The following is a 19,529-nucleotide window of genomic DNA, read 5'->3' as shown; positions in this document are numbered from 1 at the left end:
GCCTCTCTCCCGTCCGTGAATGCACACGCGACAGTTCTTTTGACAGCCTGGAAACCATCACAGCCAAGGGCTCAAGAAGTCTTCGGGGTGCTCGAGAAGGTGTCTGCCGTAGCACCCCTAACGAAATAGCGGCGTTTCCCGCAGTCGTGATTGCAAATCATAGCAGCAAAAGCAATCACTTTCTTAGCAGCAGGGAGTGCGAGCCCAGCGGCAGCTCTACATGAAGGTACCAATAGCCCAGGAAGGCCGCCGACCGCGGGAATTCGCGCCGCCCCCATCCCGCCAGCCTACACGAGACTTTCCAGAGCACCCTGGACCACATCGAGGGACCCAGTGCACTGAAATAATAGTCATTTGCCACGTCAGATGGCTCGTTGGTCTAGGGGTATGATTCCTGCTTTGGGTGCAGGAGGTCCCGGGTTCAAATCCCGGACGAGCCCTAGCGTTTTGTGCAAACTGGTCGCACGTGAGTGGCTGAGTCGACGCAAAATGCTCGGCGTCAGTATCAAATGAAATTCATATTTGATGTGAGCAATTGACACTGATCTGACGTGTGAAGGCGATTACGAAGGTTTTTGGGTACAGATGGTAGCAGATGCATGTTAGTATGTCTTGTTTTTAATGATAAAAAAGTGTTTCCGCCCGGGATCGACACGGGGACCTTCTGCGTGTTAGGCAGACGTGATAACCGCTACACCACGGAAACTACTTGTGTGCGCCTTACATTAGAGACAACTCGTGCTGGTGTTGTCATCGTTACTAAGAAATTAAATAAATGCGCTACTTGCAGAACAAAGGTACATGCAGAAGATCCTCACATGTCGTGGCTCACTGGAGTACAATACGACATAGGCAGGAAAATACTGTTCCCGCCCGGGATCGAACCGGGGACCTTCTGCGTGTGAAGCAGACGTGATAACCGCTACACTGCGGAAACTGCGAACGGGAGGAGTCCATCTCCGTTCACTCGCAATTACCTCAGCCTCTCTCCCGTCCGTGAATGCACACGCGACAGTTCTTTTGACAGCCTGGAAACCATCACAGCCAAGGGCTCAAGAAGTCTTCGGGGTGCTCGAGAAGGTGTCTGCCGTAGCACCCCTAACGAAATAGCGGCGTTTCCCGCAGTCGTGATTGCAAATCATAGCAGCAAAAGCAATCACTTTCTTAGCAGCAGGGAGTGCGAGCCCAGCGGCAGCTCTACATGAAGGTACCAATAGCCCAGGAAGGCCGCCGACCGCGGGAATTCGCGCCGCCCCCATCCCGCCAGCCTACACGAGACTTTCCAGAGCACCCTGGACCACATCGAGGGACCCAGTGCACTGAAATAATAGTCATTTGCCACGTCAGATGGCTCGTTGGTCTAGGGGTATGATTCCTGCTTTGGGTGCAGGAGGTCCCGGGTTCAAATCCCGGACGAGCCCTAGCGTTTTGTGCAAACTGGTCGCACGTGAGTGGCTGAGTCGACGCAAAATGCTCGGCGTCAGTATCAAATGAAATTCATATTTGATGTGAGCAATTGACACTGATCTGACGTGTGAAGGCGATTACGAAGGTTTTTGGGTACAGATGGTAGCAGATGCATGTTAGTATGTCTTGTTTTTAATGATAAAAAAGTGTTTCCGCCCGGGATCGACACGGGGACCTTCTGCGTGTTAGGCAAACGTGATAACCGCTACACCACGGAAACTACTTGTGTGCGCCTTACATTAGAGACAACTCGTGCTGGTGTTGTCATCGTTACTAAGAAATTAAATAAATGCGCTACTTGCAGAACAAAGGTACATGCAGAAGATCCTCACATGTCGTGGCTCACTGGAGTACAATACGACATAGGCAGGAAAATACTGTTCCCGCCCGGGATCGAACCGGGGACCTTCTGCGTGTGAAGCAGACGTGATAACCGCTCCACTACGGAAACTGCGAACGGGAGGAGTCCATCTCCGTTCACTCGCAATTACCTCAGCCTCTCTCCCGTCCGTGAATGCACACGCGACAGTTCTTTTGACAGCCTGGAAACCATCACAGCCAAGGGCTCAAGAAGTCTTCGGGGTGCTCGAGAAGGTGTCTGCCGTAGCACCCCTAACGAAATAGCGGCGTTTCCCGCAGTCGTGATTGCAAATCATAGCAGCAAAAGCAATCACTTTCTTAGCAGCAGGGAGTGCGAGCCCAGCGGCAGCTCTACATGAAGGTACCAATAGCCCAGGAAGGCCGCCGACCGCGGGAATTCGCGCCGCCCCCATCCCGCCAGCCTACACGAGACTTTCCAGAGCACCCTGGACCACATCGAGGGACCCAGTGCACTGAAATAATAGTCATTTGCCACGTCAGATGGCTCGTTGGTCTAGGGGTATGATTCCTGCTTTGGGTGCAGGAGGTCCCGGGTTCAAATCCCGGACGAGCCCTAGCGTTTTGTGCAAACTGGTCGCACGTGAGTGGCTGAGTCGACGCAAAATGCTCGGCGTCAGTATCAAATGAAATTCATATTTGATGTGAGCAATTGACACTGATCTGACGTGTGAAGGCGATTACGAAGGTTTTTGGGTACAGATGGTAGCAGATGCATGTTAGTATGTCTTGTTTTTAATGATAAAAAAGTGTTTCCGCCCGGGATCGACACGGGGACCTTCTGCGTGTTAGGCAGACGTGATAACCGCTACACCACGGAAACTACTTGTGTGCGCCTTACATTAGAGACAACTCGTGCTGGTGTTGTCATCGTTACTAAGAAATTAAATAAATGCGCTACTTGCAGAACAAAGGTACATGCAGAAGATCCTCACATGTCGTGGCTCACTGGAGTACAATACGACATAGGCAGGAAAATACTGTTCCCGCCCGGGATCGAACCGGGGACCTTCTGCGTGTGAAGCAGACGTGATAACCGCTCCACTACGGAAACTGCGAACGGGAGGAGTCCATCTCCGTTCACTCGCAATTACCTCAGCCTCTCTCCCGTCCGTGAATGCACACGCGACAGTTCTTTTGACAGCCTGGAAACCATCACAGCCAAGGGCTCAAGAAGTCTTCGGGGTGCTCGAGAAGGTGTCTGCCGTAGCACCCCTAACGAAATAGCGGCGTTTCCCGCAGTCGTGATTGCAAATCATAGCAGCAAAAGCAATCACTTTCTTAGCAGCAGGGAGTGCGAGCCCAGCGGCAGCTCTACATGAAGGTACCAATAGCCCAGGAAGGCCGCCGACCGCGGGAATTCGCGCCGCCCCCATCCCGCCAGCCTACACGAGACTTTCCAGAGCACCCTGGACCACATCGAGGGACCCAGTGCACTGAAATAATAGTCATTTGCCACGTCAGATGGCTCGTTGGTCTAGGGGTATGATTCCTGCTTTGGGTGCAGGAGGTCCCGGGTTCAAATCCCGGACGAGCCCTAGCGTTTTGTGCAAACTGGTCGCACGTGAGTGGCTGAGTCGACGCAAAATGCTCGGCGTCAGTATCAAATGAAATTCATATTTGATGTGAGCAATTGACACTGATCTGACGTGTGAAGGCGATTACGAAGGTTTTTGGGTACAGATGGTAGCAGATGCATGTTAGTATGTCTTGTTTTTAATGATAAAAAAGTGTTTCCGCCCGGGATCGACACGGGGACCTTCTGCGTGTTAGGCAGACGTGATAACCGCTACACCACGGAAACTACTTGTGTGCGCCTTACATTAGAGACAACTCGTGCTGGTGTTGTCATCGTTACTAAGAAATTAAATAAATGCGCTACTTGCAGAACAAAGGTACATGCAGAAGATCCTCACATGTCGTGGCTCACTGGAGTACAATACGACATAGGCAGGAAAATACTGATCCCGCCCGGGATCGAACCGGGGACCTTCTGCGTGTGAAGCAGACGTGATAACCGCTCCACTACGGAAACTGCGAACGGGAGGAGTCCATCTCCGTTCACTCGCAATTACCTCAGCCTCTCTCCCGTCCGTGAATGCACACGCGACAGTTCTTTTGACAGCCTGGAAACCATCACAGCCAAGGGCTCAAGAAGTCTTCGGGGTGCTCGAGAAGGTGTCTGCCGTAGCACCCCTAACGAAATAGCGGCGTTTCCCGCAGTCGTGATTGCAAATCATAGCAGCAAAAGCAATCACTTTCTTAGCAGCAGGGAGTGCGAGCCCAGCGGCAGCTCTACATGAAGGTACCAATAGCCCAGGAAGGCCGCCGACCGCGGGAATTCGCGCCGCCCCCATCCCGCCAGCCTACACGAGACTTTCCAGAGCACCCTGGACCACATCGAGGGACCCAGTGCACTGAAATAATAGTCATTTGCCACGTCAGATGGCTCGTTGGTCTAGGGGTATGATTCCTGCTTTGGGTGCAGGAGGTCCCGGGTTCAAATCCCGGACGAGCCCTAGCGTTTTGTGCAAACTGGTCGCACGTGAGTGGCTGAGTCGACGCAAAATGCTCGGCGTCAGTATCAAATGAAATTCATATTTGATGTGAGCAATTGACACTGATCTGACGTGTGAAGGCGATTACGAAGGTTTTTGGGTACAGATGGTAGCAGATGCATGTTAGTATGTCTTGTTTTTAATGATAAAAAAGTGTTTCCGCCCGGGATCGACACGGGGACCTTCTGCGTGTTAGGCAGACGTGATAACCGCTACACCACGGAAACTACTTGTGTGCGCCTTACATTAGAGACAACTCGTGCTGGTGTTGTCATCGTTACTAAGAAATTAAATAAATGCGCTACTTGCAGAACAAAGGTACATGCAGAAGATCCTCACATGTCGTGGCTCACTGGAGTACAATACGACATAGGCAGGAAAATACTGTTCCCGCCCGGGATCGAACCGGGGACCTTCTGCGTGTGAAGCAGACGTGATAACCGCTCCACTACGGAAACTGCGAACGGGAGGAGTCCATCTCCGTTCACTCGCAATTACCTCAGCCTCTCTCCCGTCCGTGAATGCACACGCGACAGTTCTTTTGACAGCCTGGAAACCATCACAGCCAAGGGCTCAAGAAGTCTTCGGGGTGCTCGAGAAGGTGTCTGCCGTAGCACCCCTAACGAAATAGCGGCGTTTCCCGCAGTCGTGATTGCAAATCATAGCAGCAAAAGCAATCACTTTCTTAGCAGCAGGGAGTGCGAGCCCAGCGGCAGCTCTACATGAAGGTACCAATAGCCCAGGAAGGCCGCCGACCGCGGGAATTCGCGCCGCCCCCATCCCGCCAGCCTACACGAGACTTTCCAGAGCACCCTGGACCACATCGAGGGACCCAGTGCACTGAAATAATAGTCATTTGCCACGTCAGATGGCTCGTTGGTCTAGGGGTATGATTCCTGCTTTGGGTGCAGGAGGTCCCGGGTTCAAATCCCGGACGAGCCCTAGCGTTTTGTGCAAACTGGTCGCACGTGAGTGGCTGAGTCGACGCAAAATGCTCGGCGTCAGTATCAAATGAAATTCATATTTGATGTGAGCAATTGACACTGATCTGACGTGTGAAGGCGATTACGAAGGTTTTTGGGTACAGATGGTAGCAGATGCATGTTAGTATGTCTTGTTTTTAATGATAAAAAAGTGTTTCCGCCCGGGATCGACACGGGGACCTTCTGCGTGTTAGGCAGACGTGATAACCGCTACACCACGGAAACTACTTGTGTGCGCCTTACATTAGAGACAACTCGTGCTGGTGTTGTCATCGTTACTAAGAAATTAAATAAATGCGCTACTTGCAGAACAAAGGTACATGCAGAAGATCCTCACATGTCGTGGCTCACTGGAGTACAATACGACATAGGCAGGAAAATACTGTTCCCGCCCGGGATCGAACCGGGGACCTTCTGCGTGTGAAGCAGACGTGATAACCGCTCCACTACGGAAACTGCGAACGGGAGGAGTCCATCTCCGTTCACTCGCAATTACCTCAGCCTCTCTCCCGTCCGTGAATGCACACGCGACAGTTCTTTTGACAGCCTGGAAACCATCACAGCCAAGGGCTCAAGAAGTCTTCGGGGTGCTCGAGAAGGTGTCTGCCGTAGCACCCCTAACGAAATAGCGGCGTTTCCCGCAGTCGTGATTGCAAATCATAGCAGCAAAAGCAATCACTTTCTTAGCAGCAGGGAGTGCGAGCCCAGCGGCAGCTCTACATGAAGGTACCAATAGCCCAGGAAGGCCGCCGACCGCGGGAATTCGCGCCGCCCCCATCCCGCCAGCCTACACGAGACTTTCCAGAGCACCCTGGACCACATCGAGGGACCCAGTGCACTGAAATAATAGTCATTTGCCACGTCAGATGGCTCGTTGGTCTAGGGGTATGATTCCTGCTTTGGGTGCAGGAGGTCCCGGGTTCAAATCCCGGACGAGCCCTAGCGTTTTGTGCAAACTGGTCGCACGTGAGTGGCTGAGTCGACGCAAAATGCTCGGCGTCAGTATCAAATGAAATTCATATTTGATGTGAGCAATTGACACTGATCTGACGTGTGAAGGCGATTACGAAGGTTTTTGGGTACAGATGGTAGCAGATGCATGTTAGTATGTCTTGTTTTTAATGATAAAAAAGTGTTTCCGCCCGGGATCGACACGGGGACCTTCTGCGTGTTAGGCAGACGTGATAACCGCTACACCACGGAAACTACTTGTGTGCGCCTTACATTAGAGACAACTCGTGCTGGTGTTGTCATCGTTACTAAGAAATTAAATAAATGCGCTACTTGCAGAACAAAGGTACATGCAGAAGATCCTCACATGTCGTGGCTCACTGGAGTACAATACGACATAGGCAGGAAAATACTGATCCCACCCGGGATCGAACCGGGGACCTTCTGCGTGTGAAGCAGACGTGATAACCGCTCCACTACGGAAACTGCGAACGGGAGGAGTCCATCTCCGTTCACTCGCAATTACCTCAGCCTCTCTCCCGTCCGTGAATGCACACGCGACAGTTCTTTTGACAGCCTGGAAACCATCACAGCCAAGGGCTCAAGAAGTCTTCGGGGTGCTCGAGAAGGTGTCTGCCGTAGCACCCCTAACGAAATAGCGGCGTTTCCCGCAGTCGTGATTGCAAATCATAGCAGCAAAAGCAATCACTTTCTTAGCAGCAGGGAGTGCGAGCCCAGCGGCAGCTCTACATGAAGGTACCAATAGCCCAGGAAGGCCGCCGACCGCGGGAATTCGCGCCGCCCCCATCCCGCCAGCCTACACGAGACTTTCCAGAGCACCCTGGACCACATCGAGGGACCCAGTGCACTGAAATAATAGTCATTTGCCACGTCAGATGGCTCGTTGGTCTAGGGGTATGATTCCTGCTTTGGGTGCAGGAGGTCCCGGGTTCAAATCCCGGACGAGCCCTAGCGTTTTGTGCAAACTGGTCGCACGTGAGTGGCTGAGTCGACGCAAAATGCTCGGCGTCAGTATCAAATGAAATTCATATTTGATGTGAGCAATTGACACTGATCTGACGTGTGAAGGCGATTACGAAGGTTTTTGGGTACAGATGGTAGCAGATGCATGTTAGTATGTCTTGTTTTTAATGATAAAAAAGTGTTTCCGCCCGGGATCGACACGGGGACCTTCTGCGTGTTAGGCAGACGTGATAACCGCTACACCACGGAAACTACTTGTGTGCGCCTTACATTAGAGACAACTCGTGCTGGTGTTGTCATCGTTACTAAGAAATTAAATAAATGCGCTACTTGCAGAACAAAGGTACATGCAGAAGATCCTCACATGTCGTGGCTCACTGGAGTACAATACGACATAGGCAGGAAAATACTGTTCCCGCCCGGGATCGAACCGGGGACCTTCTGCGTGTGAAGCAGACGTGATAACCGCTCCACTACGGAAACTGCGAACGGGAGGAGTCCATCTCCGTTCACTCGCAATTACCTCAGCCTCTCTCCCGTCCGTGAATGCACACGCGACAGTTCTTTTGACAGCCTGGAAACCATCACAGCCAAGGGCTCAAGAAGTCTTCGGGGTGCTCGAGAAGGTGTCTGCCGTAGCACCCCTAACGAAATAGCGGCGTTTCCCGCAGTCGTGATTGCAAATCATAGCAGCAAAAGCAATCACTTTCTTAGCAGCAGGGAGTGCGAGCCCAGCGGCAGCTCTACATGAAGGTACCAATAGCCCAGGAAGGCCGCCGACCGCGGGAATTCGCGCCGCCCCCATCCCGCCAGCCTACACGAGACTTTCCAGAGCACCCTGGACCACATCGAGGGACCCAGTGCACTGAAATAATAGTCATTTGCCACGTCAGATGGCTCGTTGGTCTAGGGGTATGATTCCTGCTTTGGGTGCAGGAGGTCCCGGGTTCAAATCCCGGACGAGCCCTAGCGTTTTGTGCAAACTGGTCGCACGTGAGTGGCTGAGTCGACGCAAAATGCTCGGCGTCAGTATCAAATGAAATTCATATTTGATGTGAGCAATTGACACTGATCTGACGTGTGAAGGCGATTACGAAGGTTTTTGGGTACAGATGGTAGCAGATGCATGTTAGTATGTCTTGTTTTTAATGATAAAAAAGTGTTTCCGCCCGGGATCGACACGGGGACCTTCTGCGTGTTAGGCAGACGTGATAACCGCTACACCACGGAAACTACTTGTGTGCGCCTTACATTAGAGACAACTCGTGCTGGTGTTGTCATCGTTACTAAGAAATTAAATAAATGCGCTACTTGCAGAACAAAGGTACATGCAGAAGATCCTCACATGTCGTGGCTCACTGGAGTACAATACGACATAGGCAGGAAAATACTGATCCCGCCCGGGATCGAACCGGGGACCTTCTGCGTGTGAAGCAGACGTGATAACCGCTCCACTACGGAAACTGCGAACGGGAGGAGTCCATCTCCGTTCACTCGCAATTACCTCAGCCTCTCTCCCGTCCGTGAATGCACACGCGACAGTTCTTTTGACAGCCTGGAAACCATCACAGCCAAGGGCTCAAGAAGTCTTCGGGGTGCTCGAGAAGGTGTCTGCCGTAGCACCCCTAACGAAATAGCGGCGTTTCCCGCAGTCGTGATTGCAAATCATAGCAGCAAAAGCAATCACTTTCTTAGCAGCAGGGAGTGCGAGCCCAGCGGCAGCTCTACATGAAGGTACCAATAGCCCAGGAAGGCCGCCGACCGCAGGAATTCGCGCCGCCCCCATCCCGCCAGCCTACACGAGACTTTCCAGAGCACCCTGGACCACATCGAGGGACCCAGTGCACTGAAATAATAGTCATTTGCCACGTCAGATGGCTCGTTGGTCTAGGGGTATGATTCCTGCTTTGGGTGCAGGAGGTCCCGGGTTCAAATCCCGGACGAGCCCTAGCGTTTTGTGCAAACTGGTCGCACGTGAGTGGCTGAGTCGACGCAAAATGCTCGGCGTCAGTATCAAATGAAATTCATATTTGATGTGAGCAATTGACACTGATCTGACGTGTGAAGGCGATTACGAAGGTTTTTGGGTACAGATGGTAGCAGATGCATGTTAGTATGTCTTGTTTTTAATGATAAAAAAGTGTTTCCGCCCGGGATCGACACGGGGACCTTCTGCGTGTTAGGCAGACGTGATAACCGCTACACCACGGAAACTACTTGTGTGCGCCTTACATTAGAGACAACTCGTGCTGGTGTTGTCATCGTTACTAAGAAATTAAATAAATGCGCTACTTGCAGAACAAAGGTACATGCAGAAGATCCTCACATGTCGTGGCTCACTGGAGTACAATACGACATAGGCAGGAAAATACTGTTCCCGCCCGGGATCGAACCGGGGACCTTCTGCGTGTGAAGCAGACGTGATAACCGCTACACTGCGGAAACTGCGAACGGGAGGAGTCCATCTCCGTTCACTCGCAATTACCTCAGCCTCTCTCCCGTCCGTGAATGCACACGCGACAGTTCTTTTGACAGCCTGGAAACCATCACAGCCAAGGGCTCAAGAAGTCTTCGGGGTGCTCGAGAAGGTGTCTGCCGTAGCACCCCTAACGAAATAGCGGCGTTTCCCGCAGTCGTGATTGCAAATCATAGCAGCAAAAGCAATCACTTTCTTAGCAGCAGGGAGTGCGAGCCCAGCGGCAGCTCTACATGAAGGTACCAATAGCCCAGGAAGGCCGCCGACCGCGGGAATTCGCGCCGCCCCCATCCCGCCAGCCTACACGAGACTTTCCAGAGCACCCTGGACCACATCGAGGGACCCAGTGCACTGAAATAATAGTCATTTGCCACGTCAGATGGCTCGTTGGTCTAGGGGTATGATTCCTGCTTTGGGTGCAGGAGGTCCCGGGTTCAAATCCCGGACGAGCCCTAGCGTTTTGTGCAAACTGGTCGCACGTGAGTGGCTGAGTCGACGCAAAATGCTCGGCGTCAGTATCAAATGAAATTCATATTTGATGTGAGCAATTGACACTGATCTGACGTGTGAAGGCGATTACGAAGGTTTTTGGGTACAGATGGTAGCAGATGCATGTTAGTATGTCTTGTTTTTAATGATAAAAAAGTGTTTCCGCCCGGGATCGACACGGGGACCTTCTGCGTGTTAGGCAGACGTGATAACCGCTACACCACGGAAACTACTTGTGTGCGCCTTACATTAGAGACAACTCGTGCTGGTGTTGTCATCGTTACTAAGAAATTAAATAAATGCGCTACTTGCAGAACAAAGGTACATGCAGAAGATCCTCACATGTCGTGGCTCACTGGAGTACAATACGACATAGGCAGGAAAATACTGATCCCGCCCGGGATCGAACCGGGGACCTTCTGCGTGTGAAGCAGACGTGATAACCGCTCCACTACGGAAACTGCGAACGGGAGGAGTCCATCTCCGTTCACTCGCAATTACCTCAGCCTCTCTCCCGTCCGTGAATGCACACGCGACAGTTCTTTTGACAGCCTGGAAACCATCACAGCCAAGGGCTCAAGAAGTCTTCGGGGTGCTCGAGAAGGTGTCTGCCGTAGCACCCCTAACGAAATAGCGGCGTTTCCCGCAGTCGTGATTGCAAATCATAGCAGCAAAAGCAATCACTTTCTTAGCAGCAGGGAGTGCGAGCCCAGCGGCAGCTCTACATGAAGGTACCAATAGCCCAGGAAGGCCGCCGACCGCGGGAATTCGCGCCGCCCCCATCCCGCCAGCCTACACGAGACTTTCCAGAGCACCCTGGACCACATCGAGGGACCCAGTGCACTGAAATAATAGTCATTTGCCACGTCAGATGGCTCGTTGGTCTAGGGGTATGATTCCTGCTTTGGGTGCAGGAGGTCTACATCTACATCTACATCTACATCTACATCTACATCCGTACTCCGCAAGCCACCTGACGGTGTGTGGCGGAGGGTACCCTGAGTACCTCTATCGGTTCTCCCTTCTATTCCAGTCTCGTATTGTACGTGGAAAGAAGGATTGTCGGTATGCTTCTGTGTGGGCTCTAATCTCTCTGATTTTATCCTCATGGTCTCTTCGCGAGATATACGTAGGAGGGAGCAATATACTGCTTGACTCTTCGGTGAAGGTATGTTCTCGAAACTTCAACAAAAGCCCGTACCGAGCTACTGAGCGTCTCTCCTGCAGAGTCTTCCACTGGAGTTTATCTATCATCTCCGTAACGCTTTCGCAATCACTAAATGATCCTGTAACGAAGCGCGCCGCCCTCCGTTGGATCTTCTCTATCTCTTCTATCAACCCTACCTGGTGCGGATCCCACACTGCTGAGCAGTATTCAAGCATTGGGCGAACAAGCGTACTGTAACCTACTTCCTTTGTTGTCGGATTGCATTTCCTTAGGATTCTTCCAATGAATCTCAGTCTGGCATCTGCTTTACCGACGATCAACTTTATATGATCATTCCATTTTAAATCACTCCTAATGCGTACTCCCAGATAATTTATGGAATTAACTGCTTCCAGTTGCTGACCTGCTATTTTGTAGCTAAATGATAAGGGACCTATCTTTCTATGTATTCGCATCACATTACACTTCTCTACATTGAGATTCAATTGCCATTCCGTGCACCATGCGTCAATTCGCTGCAGATCCTCCTGCATTTCAGTACAATTTTCCATTGTTGCAACCTCTCGATACACCACAGCATCATCTGCAAAAAGCCTCAGTGAACTTCCGATGTCATCCACCAGGTCATTTATGTATATTGTGAATAGCAACGGTCCTATGACACTCCCCTGCGGCACACCTGAAATCACTCTTACTTCGGAAGACTTCTCTCCATTGAGAATGACATGCTGCGTTCTGTTATCTAAGAACTCCTCTATCCAATCACACAATTGATCTGATAGTCCGTATGCTCTTACTTTGTTCATTAAACGACTGTGGGGAACTGTGTCAAACGCCTTGCGGAAGTCAAGAAACACGGCATCTACCTGTGAACCCGTGTCTAAGGCCCTCTGAGTCTCGTAGACGAATAGCGCGAGCTGGGTTTCACACGACCGTCTTTTTCGAAACCCATGCTGATTCCTACAGAGTAGATTTCTAGTCTCCAGAAAAGACATTATACTCGAACATAATACGTGTTCCAAAATTCTACAACTGATCGACGTTAGAGATATAGGTCTATAGTTCTGCACATCTGTTCGACGTCCCTTCTTGAGAACGGGGATGACCTGTGCCCTTTTCCAATCCTTTGGAACGCTTCGCTCTTCTAGAGACCTACGGTACACCGCTGCAAGAAGGGGGGCAAGTTCCTTCGCGTACTCTGTGTAAAATCGAACTGGTATCCCATCAGGACCAGCGGCCTTTCCTCTTTTGAGCGATTTTAATTGTTTCTCTATCCCTCTGTCGTCTACTTCGATATCTACCATTTTGTCAACTGTGCGACAATCTAGAGAAGGAAGCACAGTGCAGTCTTCCTCTGTGAAACAGCTTTGGAAGAAGACATTTAGTAATTCGGCCTTTAGTCTGTCATCCTCTGTTTCAGTACCATTTTGGTCACAGAGTGTCTGGACATTTTGTTTTGATCCACCTACCGCTTTGACATAGGACCAAAATTTCTTAGGATTTTCTGCCAAGTCAGTACATAGAACGTTACTTTCGAATTCATTGAAAGCCTCTCGCATAGCCCTCCTCACACTACATTTCGCTTCGCGTAATTTTTGTTTGTCTGCAAGGCTTTGGCTATGTTTATGTTTGCTGTGAAGTTCCCTTTGCTTCCGCAGCAGTTTTCTAACTCGGTTGTTGTACCACGGTGGCTCTTTTCCATCTCTTACGATCTTGCTTGGCACATACTCATCTAACGCATATTGTACCATGGTTTTGAACTTTGTCCACTGATCCTCAACACTATCTGCACTTGAGATAAAACTTTTGTGTTGAGCCGTCAGGTACTCTGTAATCTGCTTTTTGTCACTTTTGCTAAACAGAAAAATCTTCCTACCTTTTTTAATATTTCTATTTACGGCTGAAATCATCGACGCAGTAACCGCTTTATGATCGCTGATTCCCTGTTCTGCATTAACTGATTCAAATAGTTCGGGTCTGTTTGTCACCAGAAGGTCTAATATATTATCGCCACGAGTCGGTTTTCTGTTTAACTGCTCAAGGTAGTTTTCAGATAAAGCACTTAAAAATATTTCACTGGATTCTTTGTCCCTGCCACCCGTTATGAACGTTTGAGTCTCCCAGTCTATATCCGGCAAATTAAAATCTCCACCCAGAACTATAACATGGTGGGGAAATCTACTCGAAATATTTTCCAAATTATTCTTCAGGTGCTGAGCCACAACAGCTGCTGAGCCCGGGGGCCTATAGAGACATCCAATTACCATGTCTGAGCCTGCTTTAACCGTGACCTTCACCCAAATCATTTCACAATTCGAATCTCCGTCAATTTCCTTCGATACTATTGCACTTCTTATCGCTATAAACACGCCTCCCCCTTCACTGTCCAGCCTATCTCTGCGGTATACATTCCAATCAGAGTTTAGGATTTCATTACTGTTTACGTCTGGTTTCAGCCAACTTTCTGTTCCTAGTACTATATGGGCGTTGTGACCGTTTATTAATGAGAGCAGTTCTGGGACCTTTCTATAGACGCTTCTGCAGTTTACTATTAGCACATTAATATTGTTATTCCTTGTTGCATTTTGCCTACTCCTGCCTTGCCGCGTCTCAGGAGGCGTCTTGTCGGGCCTAGGGAGGGAATTCTCTAACCTAAAAAAACCCCATGTGCACTCCACACGTACTCCGCTACCCTCGTAGCCGCTTCCGGCGTGTAGTGCACGCCTGACCTATTCAGGGGGACCCTACATTTCTCCACCCGATAGCGGAGGTCGAGAAATTTGCACCCCAGCTCTCCGCAGAATCGTCTGAGCCTCTGGTTTAAGCCTTCCACTCGGCTCCAAACCAGAGGACCGCGATCGGTTCTCGGAACAATACTACAAATAGTTAGCTCTGATTCCACCCCGCGAGCGAGGCTTTCCACCTTCACCAACTCCGCCAACCGCCTGTACGAACTGAGGATGACCTCTGAACCCAGACGGCAAGAGTCATTGGTGCCGACATGAGCAACAATTTGCAGTCGGGTGCACCCAGTGCTCTCTATCGCCGCCGGTAGGGCCTCCTCCACATCTCGGATGAGACCCCCCGGCAAGCAGACAGAGTGAACACTGGCCTTCTTCCCCGACCTTTCCGCTATTTCCCTAAGGGGCTCCATCACCCGCCTAACGTTGGAGCTCCCAATAACTAATAAACCCCTCCCCCCGTGTGCCTGCTCGGACCTTGCTGAAGGAGCAGCCACATGTCCACTCACAGGCAGAGCGGGCGATGCCACACGGCCAGCCTCCACATTGACCCTCCGCCTCGTGCGCCGCGAACGCCGCTGAACCCGCCACTCCCCTTGGGGAGAGGGTGGCCCAACCGCGCCCGGTACCCGCGAAGATGTCTCGACAGCAGGGACAGTGGGTGAAGCATCTAACACCTGGGGTGCACCATGCGACGCACCAGACTCCCCACTGCCGCTACACTCCGAGGCAGCAGCCTGAAGACGGCTGACCGCGGCCATCAACACGCTCAGCTGTTCGCGAAGAGTGGCCAGCTCCTCCTGCGTCCGTACACAGCAGCCACACATCCTAGCCATCCTAAGAAATCAATTTACTATAGAGTGTTAATCAGCTTTTAACTAGACTGCTAATTCACTAAAGGCGGTTGATTATTGACTAAACTGTGATTGCTAACCACTTCTTGTAGAAACAAGGAAAATAGCACTACCTGTCTCTGGACGGTATTGAAAACAAACACTAGCACTACGAGCACTATGGCTGACTAAAGGGACTCTCTGACTGTATTCAAAACAAACACGAAATCTATGGAACACTTAATAGCACTACTATTAAAGCTTCCTAAAAGCAAAAACACGCAGAAGAAGAAGTGACAAGTAAGAAAAATACAGATAATACTTAAATTAAGGTAGCTCGCTGCACAGCAGACGTGAAGCAGACGGCGGTTAGGGCGACACTGACACTACTGGCACTATGGCTGACTAAAGGGACTCTCTGACTGTATTCAAAACTAACACGAAATCTATGGAACACTTAATAGCACTACTATTAAAGCTTCCTAAAAGCAAAGGTCCCGGGTTCAAATCCCGGACGAGCCCTAGCGTTTTGTGCAAACTGGTCGCACGTGAGTGGCTGAGTCGACGCAAAATGCTCGGCGTCAGTATCAAATGAAATTCATATTTGATGTGAGCAATTGACACTGATCTGACGTGTGAAGGCGATTACGAAGGTTTTTGGGTACAGATGGTAGCAGATGCATGTTAGTATGTCTTGTTTTTAATGATAAAAAAGTGTTTCCGCCCGGGATCGACACGGGGACCTTCTGCGTGTTAGGCAGACGTGATAACCGCTACACCACGGAAACTACTTGTGTGCGCCTTACATTAGAGACAACTCGTGCTGGTGTTGTCATCGTTACTAAGAAATTAAATAAATGCGCTACTTGCAGAACAAAGGTACATGCAGAAGATCCTCACATGTCGTGGCTCACTGGAGTACAATACGACATAGGCAGGAAAATACTGTTCCCGCCCGGGATCGAACCGGGGACCTTCTGCGTGTGAAGCAGACGTGATAACCGCTACACTGCGGAAACTGCGAACGGGAGGAGTCCATCTCCGTTCACTCGCAATTACCTCAGCCTCTCTCCCGTCCGTGAATGCACACGCGACAGTTCTTTTGACAGCCTGGAAACCATCACAGCCAAGGGCTCAAGAAGTCTTCGGGGTGCTCGAGAAGGTGTCTGCCGTAGCACCCCTAACGAAATAGCGGCGTTTCCCGCAGTCGTGATTGCAAATCATAGCAGCAAAAGCAATCACTTTCTTAGCAGCAGGGAGTGCGAGCCCAGCGGCAGCTCTACATGAAGGTACCAATAGCCCAGGAAGGCCGCCGACCGCGGGAATTCGCGCCGCCCCCATCCCGCCAGCCTACACGAGACTTTCCAGAGCACCCTGGACCACATCGAGGGACCCAGTGCACAGAAATAATAGTCATTTGCCACGTCAGATGGCTCGTTGGTCCAGGGGTATGATTCCTGCTTTGGGTGCAGGAGGTCCCGGGTTCAAATCCCGGACGAGCCCTAGCGTTTTGTGCAAACTGGTCGCACGTGAGTGGCTGAGTCGACGCAAAATGCTCGGCGTCAGTATCAAATGAAATTCATATTTGATGTGAGCAATTGACACTGATCTGACGTGTGAAGGCGATTACGAAGGTTTTTGGGTACAGATGGTAGCAGATGCATGTTAGTATGTCTTGTTTTTAATGATAAAAAAGTGTTTCCGCCCGGGATCGACACGGGGACCTTCTGCGTGTTAGGCAGACGTGATAACCGCTACACCACGGAAACTACTTGTGTGCGCCTTACATTAGAGACAACTCGTGCTGGTGTTGTCATCGTTACTAAGAAATTAAATAAATGCGCTACTTGCAGAACAAAGGTACATGCAGAAGATCCTCACATGTCGTGGCTCACTGGAGTACAATACGACATAGGCAGGAAAATACTGTTCCCGCCCGGGATCGAACCGGGGACCTTCTGCGTGTGAAGCAGACGTGATAACCGCTACACTGCGGAAACTGCGAACGGGAGGAGTCCATCTCCGTTCACTCGCAATTACCTCAGCCTCTCTCCCGTCCGTGAATGCACACGCGACAGTTCTTTTGACAGCCTGGAAACCATCACAGCCAAGGGCTCAAGAAGTCTTCGGGGTGCTCGAGAAGGTGTCTGCCGTAGCACCCCTAACGAAATAGCGGCGTTTCCCGCAGTCGTGATTGCAAATCATAGCAGCAAAAGCAATCACTTTCTTAGCAGCAGGGAGTGCGAGCCCAGCGGCAGCTCTACATGAAGGTACCAATAGCCCAGGAAGGCCGCCGACCGCGGGAATTCGCGCCGCCCCCATCCCGCCAGCCTACACGAGACTTTCCAGAGCACCCTGGACCACATCGAGGGACCCAGTGCACTGAAATAATAGTCATTTGCCACGTCAGATGGCTCGTTGGTCTAGGGGTATGATTCCTGCTTTGGGTGCAGGAGGTCCCGGGTTCAAATCCCGGACGAGCCCTAGCGTTTTGTGCAAACTGGTCGCACGTGAGTGGCTGAGTCGACGCAAAATGCTCGGCGTCAGTATCAAATGAAATTCATATTTGATGTGAGCAATTGACACTGATCTGACGTGTGAAGGCGATTACGAAGGTTTTTGGGTACAGATGGTAGCAGATGCATGTTAGTATGTCTTGTTTTTAATGATAAAAAAGTGTTTCCGCCCGGGATCGACACGGGGACCTTCTGCGTGTTAGGCAGACGTGATAACCGCTACACCACGGAAACTACTTGTGTGCGCCTTACATTAGAGACAACTCGTGCTGGTGTTGTCATCGTTACTAAGAAATTAAATAAATGCGCTACTTGCAGAACAAAGGTACATGCAGAAGATCCTCACATGTCGTGGCTCACTGGAGTACAATACGACATAGGCAGGAAAATACTGTTCCCGCCCGGGATCGAACCGGGGACCTTCTGCGTGTGAAGCAGACGTGATAACCGCTCCACTACGGAAACTGCGAACGGGAGGAGTCCATCTCCGTTCACTCGCAATTACCTCAGCCTCTCTCCCGTCCGTGAATGCACACGCGACAGTTCTTTTGACAGCCTGGAAACCATCACAGCCAAGGGCTCAAGAAGTCTTCGGGGTGCTCGAGAAGGTGTCTGCCGTAGCACCCCTAACGAAATAGCGGCGTTTCCCGCAGTCGTGATTGCAAATCATAGCAGCAAAAGCAATCACTTTCTTAGCAGCAGGGAGTGCGAGCCCAGCGGCAGCTCTACATGAAGGTACCAATAGCCCAGGAAGGCCGCCGACCGCGGGAATTCGCGCCGCCCCCATCCCGCCAGCCTACACGAGACTTTCCAGAGCACCCTGGACCACATCGAGGGACCCAGTGCACTGAAATAATAGTCATTTGCCACGTCAGATGGCTCGTTGGTCTAGGGGTATGATTCCTGCTTTGGGTGCAGGAGGTCCCGGGTTCAAATCCCGGACGAGCCCTAGCGTTTTGTGCAAACTGGTCGCACGTGAGTGGCTGAGTCGACGCAAAATGCTCGGCGTCAGTATCAAATGAAATTCATATTTGATGTGAGCAATTGACACTGATCTGACGTGTGAAGGCGATTACGAAGGTTTTTGGGTACAGATGGTAGCAGATGCATGTTAGTATGTCTTGTTTTTAATGATAAAAAAGTGTTTCCGCCCGGGATCGACACGGGGACCTTCTGCGTGTTAGGCAGACGTGATAACCGCTACACCACGGAAACTACTTGTGTGCGCCTTACATTAGAGACAACTCGTGCTGGTGTTGTCATCGTTACTAAGAAATTAAATAAATGCGCTACTTGCAGAACAAAGGTACATGCAGAAGATCCTCACATGTCGTGGCTCACTGGAGTACAATACGACATAGGCAGGAAAATACTGTTCCCGCCCGGGATCGAACCGGGGACCTTCTGCGTGTGAAGCAGACGTGATAACCGCTCCACTACGGAAACTGCGAACGGGAGGAGTCCATCACCGTTCACTCGCAATTACCTCAGCCTCTCTCCCGTCCGTGAATGCACACGCGACAGTTCTTTTGACAGCCTGGAAACCATCACAGCCAAGGGCTCAAGAAGTCTTTGGGGTGCTCGAGAAGGTGTCTGCCGTAGCACCCCTAACGAAATAGCGGCGTTTCCCGCAGTCGTGATTGCAAATCATAGCAGCAAAAGCAATCACTTTCTTAGCAGCAGGGAGTGCGAGCCCAGCGGCAGCTCTACATGAAGGTACCAATAGCCCAGGAAGGCCGCCGACCGCGGGAATTCGCGCCGCCCCCATCCCGCCAGCCTACACGAGACTTTCCAGAGCACCCTGGACCACATCGAGGGACCCAGTGCACTGAAATAATAGTCATTTGCCACGTCAGATGGCTCGTTGGTCTAGGGGTATGATTCCTGCTTTGGGTGCAGGAGGTCCCGGGTTCAAATCCCGGACGAGCCCTAGCGTTTTGTGCAAACTGGTCGCACGTGAGTGGCTGAGTCGACGCAAAATGCTC

At 51.0% G+C, this 19,529-nt stretch overlaps 45 non-coding genes across 45 annotated transcripts; 15 read left to right on the top strand and 30 right to left on the bottom strand.

The window, feature by feature from the left end:
• The first annotated feature begins 368 nt into the window (after window positions 1-368).
• Window positions 369-440, top strand: Trnap-ugg (transfer RNA proline (anticodon UGG)). Its single transcript has one exon. It is a non-coding gene; the product is annotated as a tRNA-Pro (tRNA).
• A 193-nt stretch (window positions 441-633) lies between these two features.
• Window positions 634-706, bottom strand: Trnav-aac (transfer RNA valine (anticodon AAC)). Its single transcript has one exon. It is a non-coding gene; the product is annotated as a tRNA-Val (tRNA).
• A 158-nt stretch (window positions 707-864) lies between these two features.
• Window positions 865-937, bottom strand: Trnav-cac (transfer RNA valine (anticodon CAC)). The gene has a single exon. It is a non-coding gene; the product is annotated as a tRNA-Val (tRNA).
• Window positions 938-1,349: 412 nt separating this feature from the next.
• On the top strand, window positions 1,350-1,421 carry Trnap-ugg (transfer RNA proline (anticodon UGG)). The gene has a single exon. It is a non-coding gene; the product is annotated as a tRNA-Pro (tRNA).
• A 193-nt stretch (window positions 1,422-1,614) lies between these two features.
• Window positions 1,615-1,687, bottom strand: Trnav-aac (transfer RNA valine (anticodon AAC)). Its single transcript has one exon. It is a non-coding gene; the product is annotated as a tRNA-Val (tRNA).
• A 158-nt stretch (window positions 1,688-1,845) lies between these two features.
• Window positions 1,846-1,918, bottom strand: Trnav-cac (transfer RNA valine (anticodon CAC)). Its single transcript has one exon. It is a non-coding gene; the product is annotated as a tRNA-Val (tRNA).
• A 412-nt stretch (window positions 1,919-2,330) lies between these two features.
• Trnap-ugg (transfer RNA proline (anticodon UGG)) lies at window positions 2,331-2,402 on the top strand. The gene has a single exon. It is a non-coding gene; the product is annotated as a tRNA-Pro (tRNA).
• Window positions 2,403-2,595: 193 nt separating this feature from the next.
• On the bottom strand, window positions 2,596-2,668 carry Trnav-aac (transfer RNA valine (anticodon AAC)). The gene has a single exon. It is a non-coding gene; the product is annotated as a tRNA-Val (tRNA).
• Window positions 2,669-2,826: 158 nt separating this feature from the next.
• Trnav-cac (transfer RNA valine (anticodon CAC)) lies at window positions 2,827-2,899 on the bottom strand. Its single transcript has one exon. It is a non-coding gene; the product is annotated as a tRNA-Val (tRNA).
• Window positions 2,900-3,311: 412 nt separating this feature from the next.
• On the top strand, window positions 3,312-3,383 carry Trnap-ugg (transfer RNA proline (anticodon UGG)). The gene has a single exon. It is a non-coding gene; the product is annotated as a tRNA-Pro (tRNA).
• A 193-nt stretch (window positions 3,384-3,576) lies between these two features.
• Window positions 3,577-3,649, bottom strand: Trnav-aac (transfer RNA valine (anticodon AAC)). Its single transcript has one exon. It is a non-coding gene; the product is annotated as a tRNA-Val (tRNA).
• A 158-nt stretch (window positions 3,650-3,807) lies between these two features.
• Window positions 3,808-3,880, bottom strand: Trnav-cac (transfer RNA valine (anticodon CAC)). Its single transcript has one exon. It is a non-coding gene; the product is annotated as a tRNA-Val (tRNA).
• Window positions 3,881-4,292: 412 nt separating this feature from the next.
• Window positions 4,293-4,364, top strand: Trnap-ugg (transfer RNA proline (anticodon UGG)). Its single transcript has one exon. It is a non-coding gene; the product is annotated as a tRNA-Pro (tRNA).
• A 193-nt stretch (window positions 4,365-4,557) lies between these two features.
• Trnav-aac (transfer RNA valine (anticodon AAC)) lies at window positions 4,558-4,630 on the bottom strand. Its single transcript has one exon. It is a non-coding gene; the product is annotated as a tRNA-Val (tRNA).
• Window positions 4,631-4,788: 158 nt separating this feature from the next.
• Trnav-cac (transfer RNA valine (anticodon CAC)) lies at window positions 4,789-4,861 on the bottom strand. Its single transcript has one exon. It is a non-coding gene; the product is annotated as a tRNA-Val (tRNA).
• A 412-nt stretch (window positions 4,862-5,273) lies between these two features.
• Window positions 5,274-5,345, top strand: Trnap-ugg (transfer RNA proline (anticodon UGG)). The gene has a single exon. It is a non-coding gene; the product is annotated as a tRNA-Pro (tRNA).
• Window positions 5,346-5,538: 193 nt separating this feature from the next.
• Trnav-aac (transfer RNA valine (anticodon AAC)) lies at window positions 5,539-5,611 on the bottom strand. The gene has a single exon. It is a non-coding gene; the product is annotated as a tRNA-Val (tRNA).
• A 158-nt stretch (window positions 5,612-5,769) lies between these two features.
• On the bottom strand, window positions 5,770-5,842 carry Trnav-cac (transfer RNA valine (anticodon CAC)). The gene has a single exon. It is a non-coding gene; the product is annotated as a tRNA-Val (tRNA).
• A 412-nt stretch (window positions 5,843-6,254) lies between these two features.
• Window positions 6,255-6,326, top strand: Trnap-ugg (transfer RNA proline (anticodon UGG)). Its single transcript has one exon. It is a non-coding gene; the product is annotated as a tRNA-Pro (tRNA).
• A 193-nt stretch (window positions 6,327-6,519) lies between these two features.
• On the bottom strand, window positions 6,520-6,592 carry Trnav-aac (transfer RNA valine (anticodon AAC)). The gene has a single exon. It is a non-coding gene; the product is annotated as a tRNA-Val (tRNA).
• Window positions 6,593-6,750: 158 nt separating this feature from the next.
• Trnav-cac (transfer RNA valine (anticodon CAC)) lies at window positions 6,751-6,823 on the bottom strand. Its single transcript has one exon. It is a non-coding gene; the product is annotated as a tRNA-Val (tRNA).
• A 412-nt stretch (window positions 6,824-7,235) lies between these two features.
• Trnap-ugg (transfer RNA proline (anticodon UGG)) lies at window positions 7,236-7,307 on the top strand. The gene has a single exon. It is a non-coding gene; the product is annotated as a tRNA-Pro (tRNA).
• Window positions 7,308-7,500: 193 nt separating this feature from the next.
• Trnav-aac (transfer RNA valine (anticodon AAC)) lies at window positions 7,501-7,573 on the bottom strand. The gene has a single exon. It is a non-coding gene; the product is annotated as a tRNA-Val (tRNA).
• Window positions 7,574-7,731: 158 nt separating this feature from the next.
• On the bottom strand, window positions 7,732-7,804 carry Trnav-cac (transfer RNA valine (anticodon CAC)). The gene has a single exon. It is a non-coding gene; the product is annotated as a tRNA-Val (tRNA).
• A 412-nt stretch (window positions 7,805-8,216) lies between these two features.
• On the top strand, window positions 8,217-8,288 carry Trnap-ugg (transfer RNA proline (anticodon UGG)). The gene has a single exon. It is a non-coding gene; the product is annotated as a tRNA-Pro (tRNA).
• A 193-nt stretch (window positions 8,289-8,481) lies between these two features.
• Window positions 8,482-8,554, bottom strand: Trnav-aac (transfer RNA valine (anticodon AAC)). Its single transcript has one exon. It is a non-coding gene; the product is annotated as a tRNA-Val (tRNA).
• A 158-nt stretch (window positions 8,555-8,712) lies between these two features.
• Window positions 8,713-8,785, bottom strand: Trnav-cac (transfer RNA valine (anticodon CAC)). The gene has a single exon. It is a non-coding gene; the product is annotated as a tRNA-Val (tRNA).
• Window positions 8,786-9,197: 412 nt separating this feature from the next.
• Trnap-ugg (transfer RNA proline (anticodon UGG)) lies at window positions 9,198-9,269 on the top strand. Its single transcript has one exon. It is a non-coding gene; the product is annotated as a tRNA-Pro (tRNA).
• Window positions 9,270-9,462: 193 nt separating this feature from the next.
• Window positions 9,463-9,535, bottom strand: Trnav-aac (transfer RNA valine (anticodon AAC)). The gene has a single exon. It is a non-coding gene; the product is annotated as a tRNA-Val (tRNA).
• Window positions 9,536-9,693: 158 nt separating this feature from the next.
• Trnav-cac (transfer RNA valine (anticodon CAC)) lies at window positions 9,694-9,766 on the bottom strand. The gene has a single exon. It is a non-coding gene; the product is annotated as a tRNA-Val (tRNA).
• A 412-nt stretch (window positions 9,767-10,178) lies between these two features.
• Window positions 10,179-10,250, top strand: Trnap-ugg (transfer RNA proline (anticodon UGG)). The gene has a single exon. It is a non-coding gene; the product is annotated as a tRNA-Pro (tRNA).
• Window positions 10,251-10,443: 193 nt separating this feature from the next.
• Trnav-aac (transfer RNA valine (anticodon AAC)) lies at window positions 10,444-10,516 on the bottom strand. The gene has a single exon. It is a non-coding gene; the product is annotated as a tRNA-Val (tRNA).
• Window positions 10,517-10,674: 158 nt separating this feature from the next.
• On the bottom strand, window positions 10,675-10,747 carry Trnav-cac (transfer RNA valine (anticodon CAC)). Its single transcript has one exon. It is a non-coding gene; the product is annotated as a tRNA-Val (tRNA).
• A 4,996-nt stretch (window positions 10,748-15,743) lies between these two features.
• On the bottom strand, window positions 15,744-15,816 carry Trnav-aac (transfer RNA valine (anticodon AAC)). The gene has a single exon. It is a non-coding gene; the product is annotated as a tRNA-Val (tRNA).
• Window positions 15,817-15,974: 158 nt separating this feature from the next.
• Trnav-cac (transfer RNA valine (anticodon CAC)) lies at window positions 15,975-16,047 on the bottom strand. Its single transcript has one exon. It is a non-coding gene; the product is annotated as a tRNA-Val (tRNA).
• A 412-nt stretch (window positions 16,048-16,459) lies between these two features.
• Window positions 16,460-16,531, top strand: Trnap-ugg (transfer RNA proline (anticodon UGG)). Its single transcript has one exon. It is a non-coding gene; the product is annotated as a tRNA-Pro (tRNA).
• A 193-nt stretch (window positions 16,532-16,724) lies between these two features.
• On the bottom strand, window positions 16,725-16,797 carry Trnav-aac (transfer RNA valine (anticodon AAC)). The gene has a single exon. It is a non-coding gene; the product is annotated as a tRNA-Val (tRNA).
• A 158-nt stretch (window positions 16,798-16,955) lies between these two features.
• Window positions 16,956-17,028, bottom strand: Trnav-cac (transfer RNA valine (anticodon CAC)). Its single transcript has one exon. It is a non-coding gene; the product is annotated as a tRNA-Val (tRNA).
• A 412-nt stretch (window positions 17,029-17,440) lies between these two features.
• Trnap-ugg (transfer RNA proline (anticodon UGG)) lies at window positions 17,441-17,512 on the top strand. Its single transcript has one exon. It is a non-coding gene; the product is annotated as a tRNA-Pro (tRNA).
• Window positions 17,513-17,705: 193 nt separating this feature from the next.
• Trnav-aac (transfer RNA valine (anticodon AAC)) lies at window positions 17,706-17,778 on the bottom strand. Its single transcript has one exon. It is a non-coding gene; the product is annotated as a tRNA-Val (tRNA).
• Window positions 17,779-17,936: 158 nt separating this feature from the next.
• On the bottom strand, window positions 17,937-18,009 carry Trnav-cac (transfer RNA valine (anticodon CAC)). Its single transcript has one exon. It is a non-coding gene; the product is annotated as a tRNA-Val (tRNA).
• Window positions 18,010-18,421: 412 nt separating this feature from the next.
• Window positions 18,422-18,493, top strand: Trnap-ugg (transfer RNA proline (anticodon UGG)). The gene has a single exon. It is a non-coding gene; the product is annotated as a tRNA-Pro (tRNA).
• A 193-nt stretch (window positions 18,494-18,686) lies between these two features.
• On the bottom strand, window positions 18,687-18,759 carry Trnav-aac (transfer RNA valine (anticodon AAC)). Its single transcript has one exon. It is a non-coding gene; the product is annotated as a tRNA-Val (tRNA).
• Window positions 18,760-18,917: 158 nt separating this feature from the next.
• Trnav-cac (transfer RNA valine (anticodon CAC)) lies at window positions 18,918-18,990 on the bottom strand. The gene has a single exon. It is a non-coding gene; the product is annotated as a tRNA-Val (tRNA).
• A 412-nt stretch (window positions 18,991-19,402) lies between these two features.
• Trnap-ugg (transfer RNA proline (anticodon UGG)) lies at window positions 19,403-19,474 on the top strand. Its single transcript has one exon. It is a non-coding gene; the product is annotated as a tRNA-Pro (tRNA).
• Window positions 19,475-19,529: the final 55 nt, after the last annotated feature.

This window comes from Schistocerca gregaria, chromosome 2 (assembly GCF_023897955.1).
Source record: "Schistocerca gregaria isolate iqSchGreg1 chromosome 2, iqSchGreg1.2, whole genome shotgun sequence".
NCBI lineage: Eukaryota > Metazoa > Arthropoda > Insecta > Orthoptera > Acrididae > Schistocerca > Schistocerca gregaria.
The sequence above is the reverse complement of the archived record's forward strand: the minus strand, read 5'-3'. Positions and strand labels throughout refer to the sequence as shown.